This window comes from Eptatretus burgeri, chromosome 2 (assembly GCF_056783735.1).
Source record: "Eptatretus burgeri isolate ZD-2024b chromosome 2, Ebu_testis_v1, whole genome shotgun sequence".
NCBI lineage: Eukaryota > Metazoa > Chordata > Myxini > Myxiniformes > Myxinidae > Eptatretus > Eptatretus burgeri.
In genome coordinates, this window is record NC_140962.1 from 98,414,334 (window position 1) to 98,436,833 (window position 22,500).

At 44.0% G+C, this 22,500-nt stretch overlaps 1 long non-coding RNA gene across 1 annotated transcript in view; it reads left to right on the forward strand.

The window, feature by feature from the left end:
• The first annotated feature begins 7,585 nt into the window (after positions 1–7,585).
• Positions 7,586–22,500, forward strand: part of LOC147032657 (uncharacterized) — an 89,237-nt gene continuing 74,322 nt past the window's right edge. The window contains exons 1-3 of the long non-coding RNA XR_015055276.1: positions 7,586–7,736; positions 16,078–16,264; positions 17,873–17,960. This is a non-coding gene — a long non-coding RNA (uncharacterized LOC147032657). The remainder of the gene's footprint in view (positions 7,737–16,077; positions 16,265–17,872; positions 17,961–22,500) is intronic.

Consider the following 22,500-nt stretch of genomic DNA (forward strand, 5'->3'; position numbering starts at 1 on the left):
GGCCATGGAAGTCACTTGATTCCATTTGTGTCCTGCCATTATTTGGTCTTTTTTGCAATGTGGCATGGAGCTCCATCTTCCATGAACAAAGTGTTGTTTTTGACCATGTGACCAGTGGAGAAGACAGGGAGACATCCATCCTCAAGGATAGAAATGTGTACCGTAGAGTTGATGTTGCCAATATGCTCCAAAAGCTCTGACAGACCAGTGCTCCAGATTGCTTACAACACCATCACTGAAAAACCACCGTGTTTGACAGTTGGCTGCAATCAGTTCAAAGAGAACTCTCGACTGGGAAGTCTCCAGACCCATACAACAACAAGGACAACAAGGAAATCCAACACAGGTGGAGGCCATTCAGCCCATCATGCCTGCATGAACACCACACCAACCCATCTACACCAGATCCAAGGAAGAAAATGCAAAAAAGATGTTTTTAATTAATGAAATTAAAAAAAAATATTTTTTGTTGTTTTTTATTTTTGTTTGTTTTTTTTTGAAGTTTTTTTTTGTAATCTTTTATTTTTATTTATTTATTCCTTTTCTTCCCCTCGGGGAGGGGGCATGGCTTGGTTAAAAACACACAACCTCAACCACACAACCCCCCTTGACAAGATCCCCACCAACAGTACTCCGTACATAATCACCCATAAACACACAAACTACCTAAAAGTCTTATCAACATCCCCATAACTTCCAGGTACCGATCTAATTCTAATTTAAACTTATCTCCTGTTTCTTCTGCCACTACCTTTCCAGGGAGACCATTCCATGCATTAACTACTCTTCGAGTAAAAGTCCCCTGCCTTGCTACCGTCTTAACTCCCCTCATATTTACTCTCAAGCTATGGCCCCTAGTCCTATCACTGTCGACTCTGTTGAATAATTCATCTGCACTTATTTAATCGATACCTTTCATTATCTTAAACATCTCTGACATATCTCCTCGTAACCGCCTCCTTTCTAGTGTATAAAGCCCTGTCTCCTTCAGCCGCTCCTCATCGCTGAGTCGAGCTCGGTCCAGAATCAATCTCATAGCCCTGCGCTGAACCCTCTCTATGGCATCTATGTCCTTCCTGAATTGTGATGACCAAAACTGTACACAATATTCGAGATATAGCCCTCACTAAATTCCTGTACAATGTGAATACCACCTCTTTTGATTTATAATTGACCCCCCTCCGAATACAGACTAAAACCCTATTTGCTTTACCTGTAGCTGACTGGCATTGTGCTGCCTGCTTACCTCCCATATCTATTACCACCCCCAGATCCTTCTCCTGTGTGATGCACTCCAAAATGACCCCTTGCATCCTGCAATCTCTATTTTCATTGTTGTTTCCCATCCCCAACACCTTACACTTGCTCAGGTTAAATTCATATGCATCCACTGTCAGAAAATTGAGCAAATTGGGATTCATCTGGAATAATTACAGTTTGCCAAAACTCCAAGTGTCTGTTGGCCATCTCGTCAGCCCACTTTTTTCTCCTTTGAATGTTGCCTGGTCTAAGAAGAGGTTTTCTCCGAGATGCTCTCCCATAGTAGCCGTTGACGAAGGTACCACATGGCAGTTCTTGAGCTAACTTGGACCTCCTCCACAATTGTTGCCTTGCAACGGGGAGTTTTCTCAATGGACCGCTTGACAGCTCGAAGACACCTTTCTGAGGGCCCAGGTCGACCAGAACGGAAATCTGTGGATTTCTTGCCTTCGCTGGTGAATTGCACAATCAACCCATTGACCATAGAAAGTGGAATGCCAAGGTTCTGAGCTATCTGATGCTGGCTAATGCCACCTTCCGATTGCACAATTCGTCCTCTTTGAAAATCGCAATGGTCGTGTGCTCCCTGGGTTTGAGGCATAGTTACTTGTCATACGCAATACAGGAACTCGTTTCTGCAAATAAATAACTGAATCTTAGCAAAAATCACTGAGTAAAACTTGCTTTATACAGATGAAATTAATTAATTGGAGGTGTCTATTTACTTCTGCCACGTCTCTGTATATATCGTTTTTGGCCCGCTCTCTCAATGGTGAAGAATCACTTTAAAAATTAAATAATTCTCATATCCGGATTTGGATGTTCACGAAAATCGAATGAATTCGTCCTTGTCACACACCCAACCTGTCAACCAAGTTTCATCCAATACGTCCACGACTGAGAAATTATGATGTGTATCAGTTTAGCACTATCTCTCAATGGTAAAGAATGACTTCAAAAATTAAACAATTGGCGAATCCGGATCTTAACCAAAATCAAACCAAATCGTCCTTGTCACACATCCAACCTGTCCATAAAGTTTCTGCCAAATCCGTCCAAAACTTTTTGAAATATCGTGCTATATATTGGTTTAGCCCCATCTCTCAATGGTGAAGAATCACTTAAAAAAATTATCAGATCAGATCCAGATCCAGATCCAGATTCGAATCTTATCTACACCAAAATAGTCAATCCTTCCTTCTCACACACCCAACGTGTCCACCAAGTTTCGTCCAAATCCGTCGACAACTTTTTGAGAAACATGCTATATATCGTATTTGGCCCGATCTCTCAATGGTGAAGAATCACAGAACAAGCCTGGTGCTGGCTGAGTGGTGAGGGTGGCTGGCTTGGGATCATTGGGTCCTGAGTTTGAGCCCTGTTGCCTGCTGAATTTATACCAGGTGGGGTCGATTCGGCCTGTCATCCTTCTGAAGTCAGCAAAATGAGTACCAGAGTACTGGTGGAGGGGCACAGCAGCAGTGGCACAGCCATGCTCCAAGAAATGATAGTTACCTGGCAGCCAAAGCTGCCACATGCAAGAACAGGACAGAGAACTTAAAAAGTTATAGTTGCTGGATCTGGATCTTCAACCAAAAATCGAATCACTGTGTCCTTTTCAAACACCAAACCTGCCCACCAGATTTCATCTGAACCTGTTGACAACTTTTTGAGATATTTTGCACACAATGAGACAGACAAACAGAAAGAAAGGGGTGAAAACATAACCTCTATCCACCTTCGGTGGCGGAGGTATTAAATATTGTATGCCATCGTTATTCCACATATTCAATACTCCCATACGAGCCTCTAAAATCTTAGCTCTCATACGAGCCTCTTGACAATGTATACAAAATAAATAAGTGTGTATATATATATATATATATATATATATATATATATATATATATATATATACATATACTGAAACGCAAAAGAAACTTACTACTTGTTTGAAATGTAATAAAATTGTAACAGTTCAAAATAAAACAAACCAACAATTGCTAATTCAAACAATGGCATTTTATTGATGACATGTCAAGTTTTTGACTAAGATACACCATCTCATAAGTTTGTTCTATAGTACAGAACAGCACAGGGTGCAATGTCAGTCCCCTTTCAATAGCATGTGTGGCCACCATTGTTTTGGATACAGGCAGTGCATCGTCGGCGCATACTGCCTCCCAGTCTTTGGATGGATTGTTGCTGGATTCTGTCCCACTCAGTCCTCAATGTCTGAAGCCATCCGACTTAGGACCATCTACCTGTCCTGCCTTGCAGTGGTGACTCTTGGCCTCCCTGATCGAGGTCTGTCATCTGCAGAGTTGTGGAGGGTGTCTCTGTCCGCCAGGGCCGATATCGTCTGGTGTGAACAGCCAAGGAGAAGTGCCACCTCACAGTAGCTCAATCCGCCTTGCAGTATGCCCAAGGCACACTGCCGTTGATCCCTTGACAATCGTGGCATGTAGATTGAAATGACCATTTTGCACTGGCCTTTTTAAAGCCAATATCAAGATATCACGTGCAGCTCATTAAAATCATCCCGTACCCCTTGGCTAATCACTGACAGTCAAAACGGCTGTTCAACAGCATGCTGTGCTATGAAGTGACCATTGAAGGTTCAAGTGACCATCCGTGACCGTTTTGTCTGACAGTGAGGACACTATTGTCCACAAATTTACTCCACGCAGTGTTATTGTTGATATTTGAAGGTTTAAAAGGTGTTAAGTTTCTTTTGAGTTTCAGTATATATATACATATATATCGATATAAATATACATATATACGACCTACAAAGTTTTCCAAAGTATTATTCAATTACATAAGTAGTTGGAAAAGTGTTGACTTGCTTTAAATAAACGATTTATGCATACCCTGGGAACTAAAATATACAATTAGACTACAGTTCGAACCCGAACTTCAGTTTTCATTAACAGGTAACCCTATTAACAGAGCTATTAACAGGGAACCCTACTCTCCCTCCTCTCCTTTTATTGTGCGTTGTTGTTGTTGTTGTTGTTGTTGTTCTTCTTCTGGTGAAGACAAAACCTTTAGGACGCAGCTCTTTTATATACAGGTTCCAGATCTCCTCAAATACTAAACACCTGTACACATCCTCACATTGACGGTTCCTTTTGAGAGCGTCTATCATGAACTTTTAAATATATTCAGACATTTGCTTGAAAGTTTCGAAAAGTTCACGTTACTATTTTAAGATTATTCCATTTAATGTATTGTAATTTCGTAAATACACTCTTTATTTCGTAAATACACTATTTTCTCGTCATGAACGAGGAGCCTCCATGACGGGTCTCGCTATTGGCTCCATCAAGGCAAGTGACGAAATATCGGAAGTTGTTGTTGTTGTTCTTGTAAAAAAATTGTTATTTCTATTTCTTGTTATTGTTATCCTTGTTATTTCTAACTTTATTGGGCGGTGTATAATCAACTGACAGCTCTGTTGGGAAAAAAAATAACCCATGAAATTATGTGCATGAAGCAAAAAAAAATACCGACTGCTTATGATTCAAAGCACTGGAAAACGGGGACAAGAACACTGCACTGTAAATGGTGGATACTTGTAATACCCACCTGGAGGCGGTGCTACACGATACACATTTCACAGAAAATTTGGAAACCAAGGATTTTGGATTCCAAATTTGGAAATTTGGAAACCCCTCCTCCCCCCAATACCACCTGCAAAGATAAACCCCCCCTCTCCATGAATTGGGGTCATGCTGATCTTATGTAGCAAGTCTGGATGTAATCAACCCAAAACTATTGGAGGAGTAGCGTGACAAACAAACAAACACACAAACACCGGTCCGTGAATTATAGTAAGGATAAGGGAAGAAAGGGGGAAGTGATTGTGAATTTAGTGTTCCATCTTTATTTACTTTTGACATTGTTCTGAACAAAGAGGAACAGGAACAGCACAGGCATGATAGGCTGAATGGCCTTCTCATGCGTCAAAGTTTCTTGTGTATATTTGTTTAATATTGTTAAGAACAGGAAGAAATGGGGAGGGGAAGGCAGAGAGTTGGGGGTGAGGGTGCATGGAGTTGGAAGAGGAAGATTGAGAGATTGGGAAGAGGGAGGAGATTGAGGATTTGGGGTTAGAAGGGGGATTGAGTACTTGAGGTTAGGGGCAGTTGAGGACTTGAAGAAGAAAGAGAGAGGGGAGCAAAGAGTTGGCTTGGGGGAAGGAGGGCAGAGAGAGGTCAGAGTTGGGAGGGGGGTTAAGGACATGGAAGTGTGCGTGTGCGTGTGTCTGTTAGAGACATGAAGTCACAATTTACATTATGCAGAATTTCCATGGGTCAGAGACGGTCGCATTGTGTTGTTTGGGTCCTCTCAGTATTTTCGGTCTTCGGGGTCTTTTGGATACCCTGGGTGTTTTGTGTCCTTGGATCATTTGGATCCCCTGGGTGTTTTGGGTCAAGGTCTTTTGGGTGTTCAGGGTTCCCGGAATCTTTTGCGTCCTTTGGGTCCTCTGGGTATTTTAGGTCTTCACGGTCCTTGGGATATATATATATATATATATATATATATATATATATATATATATATATATATATATATATATATATATATTGTGGGCCGGGGGTGGGTGGTGAGAATGACCACGAGGTGGGGGAGGTTTACGTCGTCTCCCACCAAACTCCCTGGAATTGTAAGCAGTCGCTCAGATAACTCCGCGAGCCGATGGGTCGTTTAACCGACGGTGGTCACCAATATCTCAACCGCGTAGTGTAGGGTCTATTTGTCTATAACCAATTTACCTAATTAACTAAGCGATTTCAACTACAGGGGAAACCACGCCCTCGGCACGTCTTGCTCGAACCGGGTCACTCTACCGACTGCGGTAGAGTTCCAACTACCGACTACCAACTCCGGTTCGGGTGCAGCAGAGCGGAAACTGCCAAAGCCATGCCGGCTGGAATGAACGGATTATCGGGGATAAAACCCCGCCTTAACTCAGATCTGAACCATGCTGGACCAATTCAAGAAGGAACGGAAAACAACTGGGGGCATTTCTAACAAGTTTTATTTTCAGTAAATGAAGACACAAAGCAAGACTTAGGCCGAGGTCACATTTGTTACGGCGGCCGTGGGGTCTCCAAAATCTACGGCCACTAGCAATTATACGGCGGCCGCAGTATTTCCACGGTCACACAATGTAGCAGTCACATATGTTTTTATTTTTTGGGGAGCTGCACGGCGTATTTAGAAATTGTGGAGACCGAAAACGTGGGGTTGCCGTACGGTCTTTGATTTGATGTCGCACGGTGACCTGAGGGCGTTCCTGCAGCGGCCATAGAATTTTCAAGGCAGACGCAAGGTGACCGCAGGGGGACTGCAGGGGGGCCCTAAGGCGAACGTGCGGCCAGACGGACGGTAACGAATGGGTTAATTTTTTTATTTTTTTTTTACCAGTTTTTTTTTCGGATTGTCAAATTGCTACGGCGAACGTAGAAATGAAAAAAAGTTATAACTCCGCGTTATAATTCCACGGCGACCTTACGGCCTGTAAAATATAGCCATACGGCATAGGGCCACCCTGAGGCCACCTCAGAAACTCTGCGGCCGCCGCACGTTTCTGTCAATTCAGTGGGGGGGGGGGGGTACGGCCGCCGTATCCTCGTCGTAGAGCAAATGTGACTTAGGCCTTAACGCGAATATGCAAGAAGTATTTACAATGATCCAAAAACACTTATTCAGTTCTACTGAAAGACGGGCACACACACACACACACACACACACACACACACACACACACACACACACACACACACACACACACACACACACACACACACACACACACAATGAAAAGAAACCCAGAGTCTTTATTGGACCCTCGCAGCCGAGGAGACAAGCTGGGGGTCAGAGTTCGGTGGGTACCTGGCCGTCGGAGAGAAAAGAGTACTCTGCAATGCGGCACCTGCCAAAGCTCGTCGGTTTGGTCCCAGTCGCGCGTGTGGGACTCGTGGCTCGTGGCGGAGCTCGTGTGGCGAATAGTCGGGGTCAAAACCAGCCAAGAACTCCTCGTAACAGCCACAATGAACAAAACTGGCCCCTCGCAACCACTCCTCGTAACCACACAAGAAGTGTCGTCCACAGAACTCCTCCTTTCACGACCCCCCACAGCCCTCACACCCCTCTCTTAAATACCACGAGAGGGAAACAAAGAAATGCCTTCGTACGGGGCAGACAGAGCTCCGTGAAGCACGCGCCAGTGTCCGCCTTGATTGGACAGGGTTCCACGGCATGCCTTTCCGGGGCGGGGCCTTGCGCCCTGCCGACAAACCCGAACCGCTCCTCCACGCGGGTTCCACACTCGACGAGTAACGGAATCAATATTGCGCAGGCCTTGGTGCAAGAGTAACAACGTTTGTGGAAGGAACGTTGGTGGAAGCGGCAAGGAACGGATGCAAGGCCCTGCCTTGGCAAGTCAGAGTGCTTGTGGACAACGGGTGGGTCGTGGATCGTTATGGGGGATGGAATGGTTGTTGTTTGTTCGTTGGATGTAAAGATTTAATAACCTAACTGAAAAGAAATCGCAGCGCACGTTTTTGATTCTCGTACTAGACAAAAGGAAAGGGATCTGACCACACACTTACTTAACGACATAACTGACTTTTGGGACATCTGTATGTTGAATGCAAACTAGCAGAACCCTCGCTCTGCGCGACATGTTGGGGTGGGTGTGTTTGAGAAAGGAACTGATGCAGAGTATCGGTAGTAATCTATCTATCATTCCAGCAATATGTGTGTGTGTGTGTGTGTGTGTGTGTGTGTGTGTGTGTGTGTGTGTGTGTGTGTGTGTGTGTGTGTGTGTGTGTGTGTGTGTGTGTGTGTGTGTGTGTGTGTGTGTCCGCCGTTTCTCGACAACCTCTGGTCCGATCTAATTGAAACTTGCCAGGTATATTGCTGGGGACCTGAGGATGTGCCTTTTCAAGGTTTGATATTAATCGGACGAGTGCTTCCCAAGTTATGGCCATTTATTTACCAAACCAATGGGAAGACACGTTGTTGCGTGGGCGTGGCCGATGGGGAAGGGAAGCACAGCCGCGTTCCCCATTACGGGTTACAACGTACGGGTTTCCGGAGAGTGATGACTTCGTGTATTCTAATAATTTCTCGATTTCTTATGCGCATTTATAGATAAACACAATGGCCCAAGTTATGATCGTTTTCATATTAGACGGTGTATAAATTTCGGGAACATCAGAGTGCTGGTATGCTCCGAACCAGGAAGTAAATTTTTTCTCTCTCTTCTCTTCTCTTTTTGTTTTTCCTTGCCACGACATTGCGAAAAGGTAAAATACGTTGGCGCTAATTGAATAATTGGGTATTAAAAATAAATTGCGAATAATCGGAACTGTGAGTGAGGGAGTTTATTCCAAAGGTGGGAAAAAAGAGGAATGAAAGAGTGAAAGTGAGCAGTGATTCGTGATTTTTAGTAGTTTTACCAGAAGAGGGTTATTGGTGGACCTTGAGAGCCCTGCGGAAATATTGTGGGGACATATCACACACAGAGCAGGGGAAGGGGGGAGGGACCAGAGAGGAGACGGTAGAAGACAGAAAAACCACCGACCTGCCAGTGGTGAGAGAGTGAGAGGCCCAAAGACTCAGCCTCATCGTGGGAGATACCAATGATCCAAAATGCCTTGGTTTCCACAGCGTGAAGCCGAGAAAGGTGATAGACAAGAACACCAGCCCAGAGGGGCGAGCAGTACTCCATCAGGCTGAAGACGAAAGCTTTGTGTGTGGTCAGGAGATCAGGAGGGCCGAGGAAAGACCTTACACGATGGAGGATTCCCAGTCGGCGACTGCCTTTGGAAGCCAGGTTTGAAATGTGGCTTTCCCAGGAAAGATCATGGCGGATAGTGAGACGCAGAAGCTTGAATGAAAGGTCTTCTACCAGAGGATTGTTGAGAAAGTAGATGGGGGGGAGGATGGTGAGGGGGGGGTTCAAAGCGGTCCTTTCTGAGAGACATCGTGAGAGTGTGAGACTTAAAGGTCTTCGTGGGTCTTTTGGGTCTTGTATTTCTTTGGGGTCTTTTGGGTCTTCAGGGTCTTTTAGGTCTTTGGGGTATTTTGCATCTTAATTGAGGTATTTTGGGTCTTCAGGGTATTTTGTCTTTTGGGTCATTTAGGTCTTTTGAGTCCTTGGGGTGGGGGTGGGGCTTTTGAGTCATATGGACACTTTAGGTTAAGTATTTCAGGTATTACAATTGTGAGTGACATCAAGTCAGCTGTCCAACCAATGGGTGAAGAGCGGATATACATATATATACACACATCCATACACTTGCTCCATTACATGTAGAAATTATATATAAATTTCCCAAGCAGGGAACCCTACCCTTGCTCTTCTACTCACCCTCCCTCCTCTGATCCTCACTACCCCCCCTCCTCTGATCCTCACTACCCCCCCCCCACATCGCGTCCGACCAGATGATATATTTAAAACTATTCAAATGCATTTTTATCTAAAAATGCCAATATTTATTCGATTTTCTCATCCTCAGCTGCAAATGAGTCTTAAAGTGTAGTAGATAGTAGGAAAATCGTGCAAATTATGATACAAGCATCAAATTTGGCATTTCTGTTCTGCAGGGCTTTCTGATCAAATCTGCCTGATTGGCCATTTGAAAATGCAAATTTTGAAAAATTTGAAGAAAAAAAAAAAAACCTTCAAAAACATTTGAAGTCACAGCTGGCTGAAATTCTTGAAGCGCAAGTGAAAATCCCAGACAGAGAACCAAGGGGAGATGCAGTCATCATTGATGGCTCAGCACTTATCAATGCCCTACCTCCACGCACTTCAAAGATATTTGATGACTATGCTAAAGAAGACATCATCCCAAAGGTAGAATCTTATGGTGCCAGGTACAAGAGGGTGGACGTAGTGTTTGATGTGTACAAGAAGTCAAGTCTGAAGTTCGAGGCAAGGTTGAAAAGGGGGCATGGAATCAGAAGAAGAGTGACAAGAACCAGTAAAACCCCAATTAACTGGAGAAGCTTTCTTTGAGATGACAGCAACAAGCCTGAGCTGTTTCACTTCCTTGCGGAAAAGATGTGTGAAGCACAGACGACAAGCACAGTCATTGTCACAAAAGGAGAAGATGCCATTAGCAACACAAGGAAGTCACTGGATGCTGTGTCTCCATGTTGTCATGAAGAAGCTGACGCTCGAATATTTGTACACGCCAGGGATGCAACGACGGATCGTAGCAAGTCCATTATCATTAAGGCTAATGACATGGACGTACTAGTCATAGCAATATCTGTACTGCCATCCTTACAGGAACTAGGTCTTGAGAACATGTGGATTGCCTTTGGCCAAGGAGCCAAGGCACGATGGATTCCAGTCCATGAGGTAGTTTCTGCAATAGGGCCTGAGAAAGCTCGAGGGATCCCGTACTTCCATGCGTTCACTGGATGTGACATCGTGTCTGCCTTCCGCGGTAAAGGGAAGAAAACTGCATGGCAGACTTGGAACGTCTTTGATGATGTTTCTGAAACATTCACCAATCTCAGCCAGCATCCAACATTGATTCGTGATCTTGCCTTTTTTGAATTTTTTTTTATTTTTTTTTTCAAATTTTTCAAAATTTGGATTTTCAAATGCCCAATGAGGCAGATTTGATTAGAATCCCCTGGAGAACAAATGTGCCAAATTTGACACTTGTATCATCATTTGCACGATTCCTTTCAAAAATTGCTGTTATCTGCCCCACTATAAACCTTAGTGACTACAGAAAATGAAATCAGATATGGAATTATAGTTGAGATAAATCTGTGAGGGAGTCTTAATGGACTTTATATGACAGGCCTTAATTTAACCTAAAACGCATTTTTATCTAAAAACTCGAATTTTTTCCTCCAATTTTCTTCCCGATTTTTGTAACCGAGTCTTCGCCACCATGAACCATGAAGTCAGATATTGAAGTAGAGTTAAGATAAACCTGTGAGAGTGTAAGAAAGTGTGAGCCTTATAAAAGAGGCTCGAGGGAGTGAACAAAATGTTGGCGATTAGATTTTGAAGCCCCTCCTGGAATGGTGTAAGCCTCTCCCAAAACAGACAGACAGACAGACTGACTGACTGACCAACCGACTGCCAGAGATTATGTATATATATATATATATATATATATATATATATATATATATATATATATATATATATATATATATATCCATGTGTGCGTGTCGTTGGTCATCTCCAAATGCGGGTTTCAGAAGGTGGAACTGAGCCCTCCCAAGTCTCAAAGTATCCACCTCCATGTGCGCATGCATATACGACGTGTGTGTGTCTGTGTGTGCTGCATGCTTCATGGCCTGACGTACTTGCTGCTTCACATCCCACAAACAATACCTGTTTATGAGCTCACCTGGAACGTAGTTCTGGAGAGTTTATGGGATGGTGCGTCTGTCCGTCCACCCATCCGTCCATTCGCCCACAAATACTTGAAACTTCTTCTCTGAAACTACACACACAATTTTGATGAAACGTGACCACGACATTCATCACCCAGTATATACCAAAACTTGTTCACGGCATAAAAAAAAAAACAAAGCATGAATAAATAAAATAAAATCGGGCCCTAAAGGGGTCAATGGGGGTTGCCCCCCAAAATATGTATTTGCTTTCTTCTCAGAAACTACACATGCAATTCTGATGAAACTTGACTACACCCTTCATCACCCATGATGTACCAAAGTTTTGCATGGCATTAAAAATATCAGTGTCTAACAGGGTCTACTGAGGGAGTTTATGGTGGTTTCCCCCCCCCCCCGAAAAAGAGGTATTTGCTTTCTCTCAGAAACTACACACACAATTCTGATGAAATTTGACTACAACCTTCATCACCCATGATGTACCAAAGTTTGTTCACATAACATGAAAAAAGAAAAAATCAGGGTCTTAGGTTGTATATGGCGGAGTTGCCCCCCAAAATATGTATTTGCTTTCTTCTCTAAAACAACACATTCAATTTCCATGAAATGTGACCACAACCTTCATCACCCATGATGTACCAAAGTTTGTTCACAAAAGAAATAAAAAATTGGGGTCTATGGGGGTTTACTGGGGTGGAGGGTTGCTCCCCAAAATAGGTATTTGCTTTCTTCCCAGAAACTACACACACAACTCCGATGAAACTTGACCACAACCTTCATCACCAATGATGTACTAATGTTTGTTCACGACATTAAAAAAACAAAAAAAACATCTGTGTCTAAGGTGATCGATCGGTGGTGGAGGAGGGGGGATTTCTCCCCAAAATATATAGTTGTTTTGTTCTCTGAAACCACAGACACAATTTCGATGAAACTTCACCACACCCTTCATCACCCATGATGTACCAAAGTTAGTTCACATCAATAAAAAAAAAAAATTGTGGTCTATGGGGGTTTACTGAGGTGGAGGTTTGCTCCCCAAAATAGGTATTTGCCTTCTTCCCAGAAACTACGAACACAATTCCGATGAAACGTGACCACAACCTTCATCACCAATGATGTACCAAAGTCTGTACACGCAATGAAAATAATCAGGTCTGAAGGGGGTTTACCAGAGGTTGCCCCCCAAAATAGGTATGTTTTCTTCTCCGAAACTACACACACAATTTCAATTAAAGTTGATGACAACTTTCATCACCCGTGATGTACCAAAGCTTGTTCACGCCATATAAAACCGGTGTATATGGGGGTTTATGGGGGGTTATTACTCAAAACATGTATTTGCTTTAACATTGGTTCATTTGGTACATTTTGCTGATTCCATCCCATGTTGACTTCCTCCTCAGTATCACTCTTCTCCGGGTGTTGTAGGCTTTTTTTCTCCTGCAGGGGGCATCTTGCTTATGCTTGTTGTTGGCTTGCTGGTTTGTGTAAGCCTGGTGTTGGCTTGGTGGTTAGGGTGGCGGCTTGGGATCCTAGGGTCCTGATTTCAAGCCCCGTTGGGCCGCTGAATTAATACACCAGGAGGTTGACTCAGCCTGTCATCCTTCCGAGGTTGGTAAAATGAGTACCAGTGCACTGGTAAGGGGGACACTGCATCAGCGGCGCGGCATAGCTACGTCCAAACCAATGACGCAATCAACAGCCACAGGCTGCACTCGATAGGGAGAGACTGGTTTGTGTGAAGGGCTCGGGATCCTGAGGTCCTGAGTTCAAATCTTGCTTGGCTGTTGAATTAATACGAGGTGGGGATGACTCAACCTGTCATCCTTCTGAGGTGGGCAAAATGAGTACCAGCTTGCTGGGATGATTGAGCCATTTGAGTAGCTTGCGTCTGAGTGTTGACCCATCCAGGATTGTGCCCAATATCCCAAAAGATTGCTTTGGCAGCACCGACACTCTGTACAGAGTATGGTCCCAACAGATTTTTTTTGGGGGGGGGGGGGTCATTATTCTACGAGGTGAGCACCCAGGGGTATTGCCCCTATTTTTATTTTTACACTGATCAAGCCTTATGCCCGAAATGCCAGCTTGACTTTACTTGCATTGCTTCTGTTTTTAAGACTTGTCATGCTGTACTTAATGATTCCTTTTTTTTCACATTGATCTTTGGCTCCTATTGGACTTCGTACAATTTTAAAGACATTCGTAGACATCAATGTAATTCCTCCTGATTGAACAAGACATCAGTGCACAATGAACCAATATATACTCGACGACCCGTGAACCCGTTGGGTTCCTGTTGTGACAGCGGTTGATGAAAAAAATCATTTCATTGTAAAAAAGATAGCTCAAGCAAATTATACAGCTGAGGTTGTTTGCATTGATCAAATACTTCCGAAGAGTACTTGACTGAATCGGAAATTGAGTTTTTAAATATTTTTTTTTCGTTTCCCAATTGGAATGAAACATAATACTGCACACCGCAGGCGAATGGTGAGTAAGGTTGCCCTAAAATGTTTGCGCTATCGTGTACCGTTTTGGCTGTATTTCGGGAACATACATACATATATATTTATCTATATATATATATATATATGATGAGACTTTTTGGAATATCTATATATTAATACTGAAGGAACAATTTTGTGCTCCTCCTAGCGGTCGCGTCACGTTTTTCTCGGTACTGTGACCTGGACTGAAAGAAACTTCGTACCTGTAAGAGTGCATCACACATAGTGGCAATAGTCAACTTTCAAATCTGAAGCAGAATAAACACTTTTCGTTTTACATTCGTTTATATGGCGACGTGTGACGTCACCGCTGAGAGGCGTCAGGACGTCATGACATCATCGGTCATTCGGTGACATCATTACGTCTGTCGTCGACAGACCGTCACCGCTGAGAGGTGTAATTCCACCCCTCGAAAATCGCGTCTGCAATGTAAAACCCTCTTCTGCAGATGGTGACTCCCTCAGAATGTGAATTTGACACAAAAATGTTACAAGAAACATTGTATCTTCTATATATTAATACTGAAGGACCAATTTTGTGCTCCTCCTCGCGGTCGCATCACGTTTTTCTCGGAACTGTGACCTCGACTGAAAGAAACTTCGTACCTGTAAGAGTGCATTGCACATTGTGGCAATAGTCAACTTTCAACTCTGAAGCAGAATAAACACTTTTCGTTGAGATGGGGGCAAGAAGTGAAGAGGTGGGGGGCGAGAAGTGAAGAGGCGGGGGCGAGAAGTGAAGAGGCGGGGGCGGAGGATGAAGAGACGGGGGCAGGGAGTGAAGAGGCGCGGGGCAAGGTAAGCAAATTGAAAGCGGGAAACGGGGGGGGGAATGTGGCGGGGCTGGGGTGAATTAGGCGGGGTTGAGTGTGAGGGGGTGGACAGGGGGGTTGGGGCCCGGGGGCAAGTGGGGCGGGGAATCAAGAGACAAGGGTCGGGGAGTGAAGAGGCGGGGCCGGGTAATTAAATTTTTGGGTGGGGGTAAGCAAATTGAAGGTGGGGGGAATGGGGCAGGGGCGGGGCATGAGTAGGCGGGGGCAAGCACGCCCTGTCCAGTCCATGTCCTTCGAGTGTGGGTGAGCTGGTGAGGGGGTTGAATGAACAGAATCCGTCTGTGACGGGGCTTCGGCTAGTATAGATTAACAGCCTAATTTAATTATATCCTTCATCAGGCAATTCTTGGCCACCTTGCTCTCTGAGTCTTAAGGTGTTTCCTGGGTAACCTCGCTGGGGTCTGAAGCCACCATGTGTTTTGGCCTGCTCAACCATACTTTGACTTTGAACAGGCTGCAACGATTTATTAACGATAAAAAAATTTTTTCTCACTTTACTCACTCATATTATTTAATGCCTGTTCATTCTAGCTATGAATCGCTGGGTACAAAGCAATGCATAAAACACCCAGAGACGTCAGCGTTTGTGGCTTCATTTAATTTCCGCAAATGCGATCACCATGAGTATCTCTTAAACTAAGGACAATTACAAAATGTAAGCTCCACAATTGAACTTACAAGCAGTTCCGACTCCTAGAAAACTTAATTTGTCCAATTTGGACATATTTGACATTTTGGGTGTCTCTGGGAGGTGGATGTTTAATGTATTGCTAATCGAGTACCAAACAAACTGTTTCTTATCAACTGTTTCGTTTGAGTGCTTAAGCCACTTGGCGAGGACTCTCCAAGCTGCTTGGTTGTTTGTTTCAAAACCACTAGAAGTAATATCCATCACTTTGCTGACAGGAATATCAATATTTGCTTAATTGCTGAAAAAAAAACGGAATAAAAATTAACTTTCTCTCTTAAAAAATCCTGCGAATAAATTATTAAAATATCAACTGCTTTTTCGTATCCTTTTCTCCGATCCTCGACCTCTGACCTCTGACCCCTGCGCGGAGAGCGGACATGCGCGAGATCACCAAGCCTGTCCATCCGATCGCCTCTGACCTCTGCGCGGAAAGCGGACGTGCGCGAGGTCACCAAGCTTGATTCGACGAGCAAACGTCCCGCGTCGGCCTGCAGCGCCGCCGCTCGATGCGGACTCGCCGCGGCTGGCGCAAAGATGGCGTCGTTTCGGAGACGAAGGTGAGGCGATGTTTGTGGTGCGGAGATTTTGACGGTTGCTGGCGAAGTGGTGAGGATGGCGTGGTTTGGTGAGAGGCAGTTGTGGTTGTGGAAGGCGGTTGGTCTGAAGCGGTTGCTGAGCGCGATGTTAGTGGTGGGGGTGGTTGTTGTGAAGCGGTTGTTGAGAAAGATGTTGGTGGTGGACGTGGTTGGTCCAAAATAACGATAGTAAAGATAAACGGCTAACTCAAAGATCACAGCCCGGTTAACATGAATAGTTCCCTTTAAACAATGGTGGGGAAATCCATCTGAACACGGACTTATCGGCCCAACTGATCTTGGGACCTTTATTGTGTTCTGTCAATTTCCACAGCCCTAACAGTATCATAATTCAAGAAGCAGATATAGGACTCTATGTTTAGGAATTAATCAGAATTGGTGTAGCTGCTGCAATCCCATGAATGGATAATTTATTAGTTGAGGGAGAGGCAGAGACAGAGGAAGATGATCACTTGAGATTCATTAACGAGGGCTGTCCTTACTCTTACAACTAATGATCACATGAGATATAAATATCTTGATGGTGAATTTGTTTTATATTTCAAACTCATGTCCTGACCTGTCTCTGGTTCGTACAAAGCTCCAAAAAAGAAACCTGGGGTCAAGGTTCCAAATGAGTTTGCGTAAACAATCCTGAATGATGTTTGTGATGATAAAGATTACTCTCTCCATCACTACTCCTCGAGCAAGAAGGCAGAGTTGGTAGCATATTCATATCATCACTTAGTTGTCAGTTTCCATCTGAAATCAGAACGGGGATACATTAAAGTTATTTCAATATTCTGCACGAGAGGGTGTAGCATTACAGAGCATGTGGTGTTCTGCATGAGAGGGTGCAGCATAACAGAGCTCACTACCTAACTTTCATGCAGGCATTAAGTTACCAGTAATTCAAAACACAAGCTTTGAGGAGTTGCTGATGTAAATGTCTCTATCGGTAACCACATTTAATCAATGGCTCAGAAGATTCATGATAATCTCATAATCAGCTTCCAAAGGGAGATGAATTTTTCTTTTGACGAGAACACCAATGATGAATGCAGTCATATTATGGCAAACAATTTCGTCTGGCTGTTGTTTATTTCGCCATGATCAAACAACCACCAGCAATTTCCCGCAAGATGGCACTGTATGCCTGGATGCTCCAGGCTGTATCCGGAATGTTACAGTAATGAGCCACACATCGCAGCTTATGTGCTTCCAATCACTCATATTTACAATTCTGATTCCTCTCTTTATCCTTTCCCTGATTTTTAAAGGTGAAGTCATTTGCAAAGGCACGAATATAAAAGTGGCAATTTTTGACGTTTACAGAGAGGGAGAAACAGAGATATCTGAAGAATTCCTTTGGCTTACTGCCTGATTGGATGGCCATCTGGCTCATCAGTTGGCTAGTGTCCATCATCCAAGGTTCTTTACCCTTCAATCCCAAAACCTCTCAAACGGAGAGGGAGGAGAGGGAGGAGAGGGATTGAGAATTAACATTTGAACTATGAAGTTGCCTTCATCGGCGGATTATGCAAGCTTTAATGACATGCACTATAATATTCCTCTTTTGGAGGTTTGCAGGTGAAGACAATGAGACCCATGTCCTGCCTCATCATCTCTGAGTGATGTGTCTACAGTGTCATGCCCAAGCAATTGTTGCTGTAACAAGGTAAGATACTTCATGTGGTTTGGTGACAAAACAAAAGTAGTTGTGAAATCCTGATTTATCAACACAATGGTCAAAATGTTCCCACATGTGCTGATGACATAACTTGTCATAAACATAGGGGTAATACCTAACCTGGGCGCTCACCTGATAGCGGCTGGAAAAGATAACTAGGGCACTACTGATGGGCGTGGATGACCCACAAAATATGTAACGGAGAAGAAAGTATATACCAATGGATTTATTTTGTTAATGCCGTTAACAAACTTTGGTACATCACGGGTGATAAAGGGGGTGGTCAAGTTTCATCGTAATTGTGTGTGTAGTTTCTGAGAAGAAAGCAAATGCATATTTTGGGGGCCAACCCCTTCCCCCATAGACCGCAATTTTTTTTCGAATGTCATGAACAAACTTTGGTGCATCACAGGTGATGAATGTTGTTGTTAAGTTTCATCGGAATATATACACACACACACACACACACACACACACACACACACACACACACACACACACACACACACACACACACACACACACACACACACACACACACACACACACACACACACACACACACACACACACACACACACACACACACACACACACACACACACACACACACACACACACACACACACACTAGTCCTGGGGCTGATTCCAAAATTTTGAGTTTTGCTGCACCCCCCTGCCAACATAGGTTTGATGGTTTTTTCATGTTATATCATCTATAGACATCTGATTTCAAAACATTACCCCTTTCAAAAAGTGTCCAAATGACCCATTGCAAGCCATTTCATATAGTGATACGTTTTGGCAAAACCTGTCATTTTTTGCAGTATTGAGTATTGTAACATTCGTATAGGACAATATTGTTGGCTTCAGGAAGCATTTTGTATTGTGCTGAGGCATTGTAACTTTACTAAACCTGCATGGACATTTATCGAAACCCTGAAAAACATGTTTATTACTGAATAATACATATATTAACCCTATTTTACACGGGGGGCATATTTGTTTTCTGCCTATACCGTCGCGACGGTTAGAGGTATGACTTTGAAACTTGGTGACGTTTATCCTGTCATTTCTAAAAACGTGTACCAAATTTGGGAGCAATTTGTCTAAGGGGGGGGGGGAGTTCTTACTCAAAAACTTACCTACTAAAAACACGGAATTTCGCCAAAATTAATTATTCTTAACGTCAGCATTAGCTCATTGTTGAGGCAAAAATTAAAATGAGTTCATTTTTATAAAATAAGCATGTGGCAGTAGCAACTGGCCAAGTTTCAGGTTTCTAGCACGTTCCCATGTCATTTCAGACCCCGTGTAAAATAAAGTTAAAAGACCGATAGACTAAGCAAAATCTTATTAACCTGATAAGAAAAACTGGATTCATATGAATTGTTCAATGTCCTATTTGTCATCTGTCTCATCGTCGGATTCCAGTGGATCAACGATGGTTTCTTTGGAATTCCCGCACTGGTCAGGCTTGCATCTGCATGCTCTGGTGCAACTTAGTTGATTCTGTCTACAGGAGCACCTCCGGTCAGCACAACACAGACACCGGCAGCTAACACATTCCATGACAAACGTCGGGGCAGGAGAAACATCTAACCATTTGATGGTGATCTTGTTCCCGGCTACATCCCAGCCATGACCATGTGGAGTGGGTACATGTGGGCAGTTCTCGAGGCATCTTCTCCAAATGGCAGCCTGGTAATTGGCACGACGTAGGTGGAACTCGGCTGCATTTTGACAGGGCGGAAGTCTGCATGGGTCTGTGGTATGCGCGCCAAACATCTCATGCCTCAGTTCGTTGACTCTACTGTGCTGCTTCTTCCCATACAGGGCGCAGATGGCCTCTTCTCCTCTGGCGAGTTCTGCTACTGACAGACTGAAGGACTGCCCAATGCTATTCATAGTGGCTCTAAATTCATTTTCAATCTTTAGAAGTTTGAGTCCTGACAGCTTTCCGTGCCCAGTGAAGGCACTGGTCGAGTCACAGCCACTGAAGGTATGGTAACCTGGGAGAGCAGAGCAGATATCGCATCCCAGGGTATGTGCCATAGCTGTAAGATCAATGTAGCGGGTCCGCTGTTGTGTGCCGGTGCGAAAGATGAGCTGCGAGCTAATACGGTGGCAGACTGAAAGGGCAATGACTGCAACATCACTGTCTGGGGACTTGATGATCACAGCAGGAGCACCGTGATCAGCTGCATGGGCTGCGTGAAGCAAAAGCCTGGTGTCTGCCTCTTTGTGTGTGCATCTCAGTTCTGCCACTTCTGCCTTCAGGACTTCTGTTAGTTGGTCATTGGCCTTCAACCTGAAGCACCTCTCTCCAACTGTCACGAACAGTGCTTGTTGGCCCAGCTGCGCAGCATACTCTGGCTTGGACCACTCATTCAGGAGGAATTCTGCCAGGGCACATTTGAAGGATCCACTCATCAGAGACTTGTTCAGCGGCTGGTCAATCTTCTGTGTTCCTGTGCGGATCTTGGTTTCGAGGCTCTCCATACCAGCATCGCTTCTCAGGTTGCGCTCCGCGATCATAATGGATATATCAGGGTATGTGTCAACTACCCAGTCTTTGCGTGCACCAGCTGGATAACCAGATGTGATGGTGTTGAAGAGTGAAGAGGCCAGTTGTGAGTATGTTATGTTTGGTGCCGTTTTTGCTGAATGGATGATGGCCATTGCGTCAAGTACCCAGGTAGCATCCGGGGGGATACTTGTCAGCGGTTGCACATTGTCTTTTAGTGCTCTGAGCAATTTAGCCTTGACTGTCTTCACTGGACTTCCATCTGGCGTGGCGATTGAGAGTGGGAGCAGTCCAAGTGGGTAACTCAGAAACTTCTCCATAGATAGTTCACGGCTTTGACCAATCACAAGGAGACGGCCAAACATGTCTCTTGTTGACTTCAGGACGCTGGCGTGCGATGTGTCATGCCCCAGTCTCTTCTTCTTCATGGATGCGAACGTCTTCAGCTGCAGTTGTGGTAGAGTAGCGTAGAAGTCTTTGGTTCCATCTTTCCCTAATCTGTCTGCTGCAAATGTCCTCAGTGATCCTACGCCTCTTTGACGAGCATCCAAAAGGTCTCGCTTTACATCTTCGGTTGCCACGTGTCCAGAAGCCAAATGGCACAGCTGCTCGTCAGATTGGAAAGGGTTTATCACGTTCTCAATACATGCCGTGATACTCTGCACCGAATGCAATTCACACTGAATAAGCACCAGACACTATTTGCAACAGTCAACATCAAGAAATATACTGGAATGTGAATTTCTATAATAGTTTATGATGTTAGTGACAAAACATCGTATGTTGTCATAATTTTAACAAAATTTTGATAATTTTCGCACAATTTTTTACCATTTTCACACAATCTTTACATTATTTTCGCACAATTTCTAGCGAAAATATCTCCTAAAACAAAATCAAACACCTGGATTTGTATTTAATGTGTCTATGTGCACTCTGAGCACATAGATATGCACTCTGTGCACTCTGAGCGAGCCTGGTGTTGGTGCAGTGGTTAGGGCAGCGGCTTGGGATCCAAAAGGTCCTGAGTTCAAGCCCCGTTGGGCCACTGAACTAATACACCAGGGGGTTGACTCGGCCTGTCATCCTTCCGAGGTCGGCGAAATGAGTACCAGTGTACTGGGCCGCTGTATACCCCGGTTAAAATAGGTGTACCATATCCGTGTCGTAAGAGGCGACCAGGGTTGCTAGAGGAAGGGCATCCGGCGTAAAACATGTGCCAAATCACTATGCGGATCATACGGATGATCCGCTGTGGCAACCCCTAAAGGGAGCAGCCAAAAGAAGAAGAAGAAGATGTGCACTCTGAGCAAACCTAACTGCAATGTAATATGCCCAACCATCCCTAGCACAAAAAACCTATTTTGGCGGTAAAGCGGTATACCTGGTATCAAAAATGCCCCCAAAAACTTCGAATGGACACTTTTTAGAAGGGGTAATGTTTTAAAATCATCACCTTATAGATCAATAAACAAGAAAAACACATAAAACCTATGTTGGCAGGGGGGTGCAGTAAACTTTCATTTTAGGCCCCTTCTGAGAATCAGCCCCAGGACTATATATGTATGTATGTATATATATATATATATATATATATATATATATATATATATGTATGTATATATATATGTATATATATATATATATATATATATATATATATATATATATATATATATATATATATATATATATATATATATATATATACAAAAAAATATGTATTGTTACAACTCTACACCGCCCAGCGTGCGAACGACCGCTTTAGCCAATGGTGGCCGTCTCGCCCACCGGACAGACAATTCAGTCGTGACTTTCTGGAACAACGCCAGAAACCAGTCAGGGGTGGGTTTTTAATCCCACCACGGCCCAGTCCGTATTCTACCCGCGTGAAAATAGGGTCAATTGCCGAATATCGATATACCTAAGTATCCGCGCGGGTAACCTACCAAGGGACCATACCTCGGCGAAGGCCTGCTTGGACACGAACCACTTAAGCGG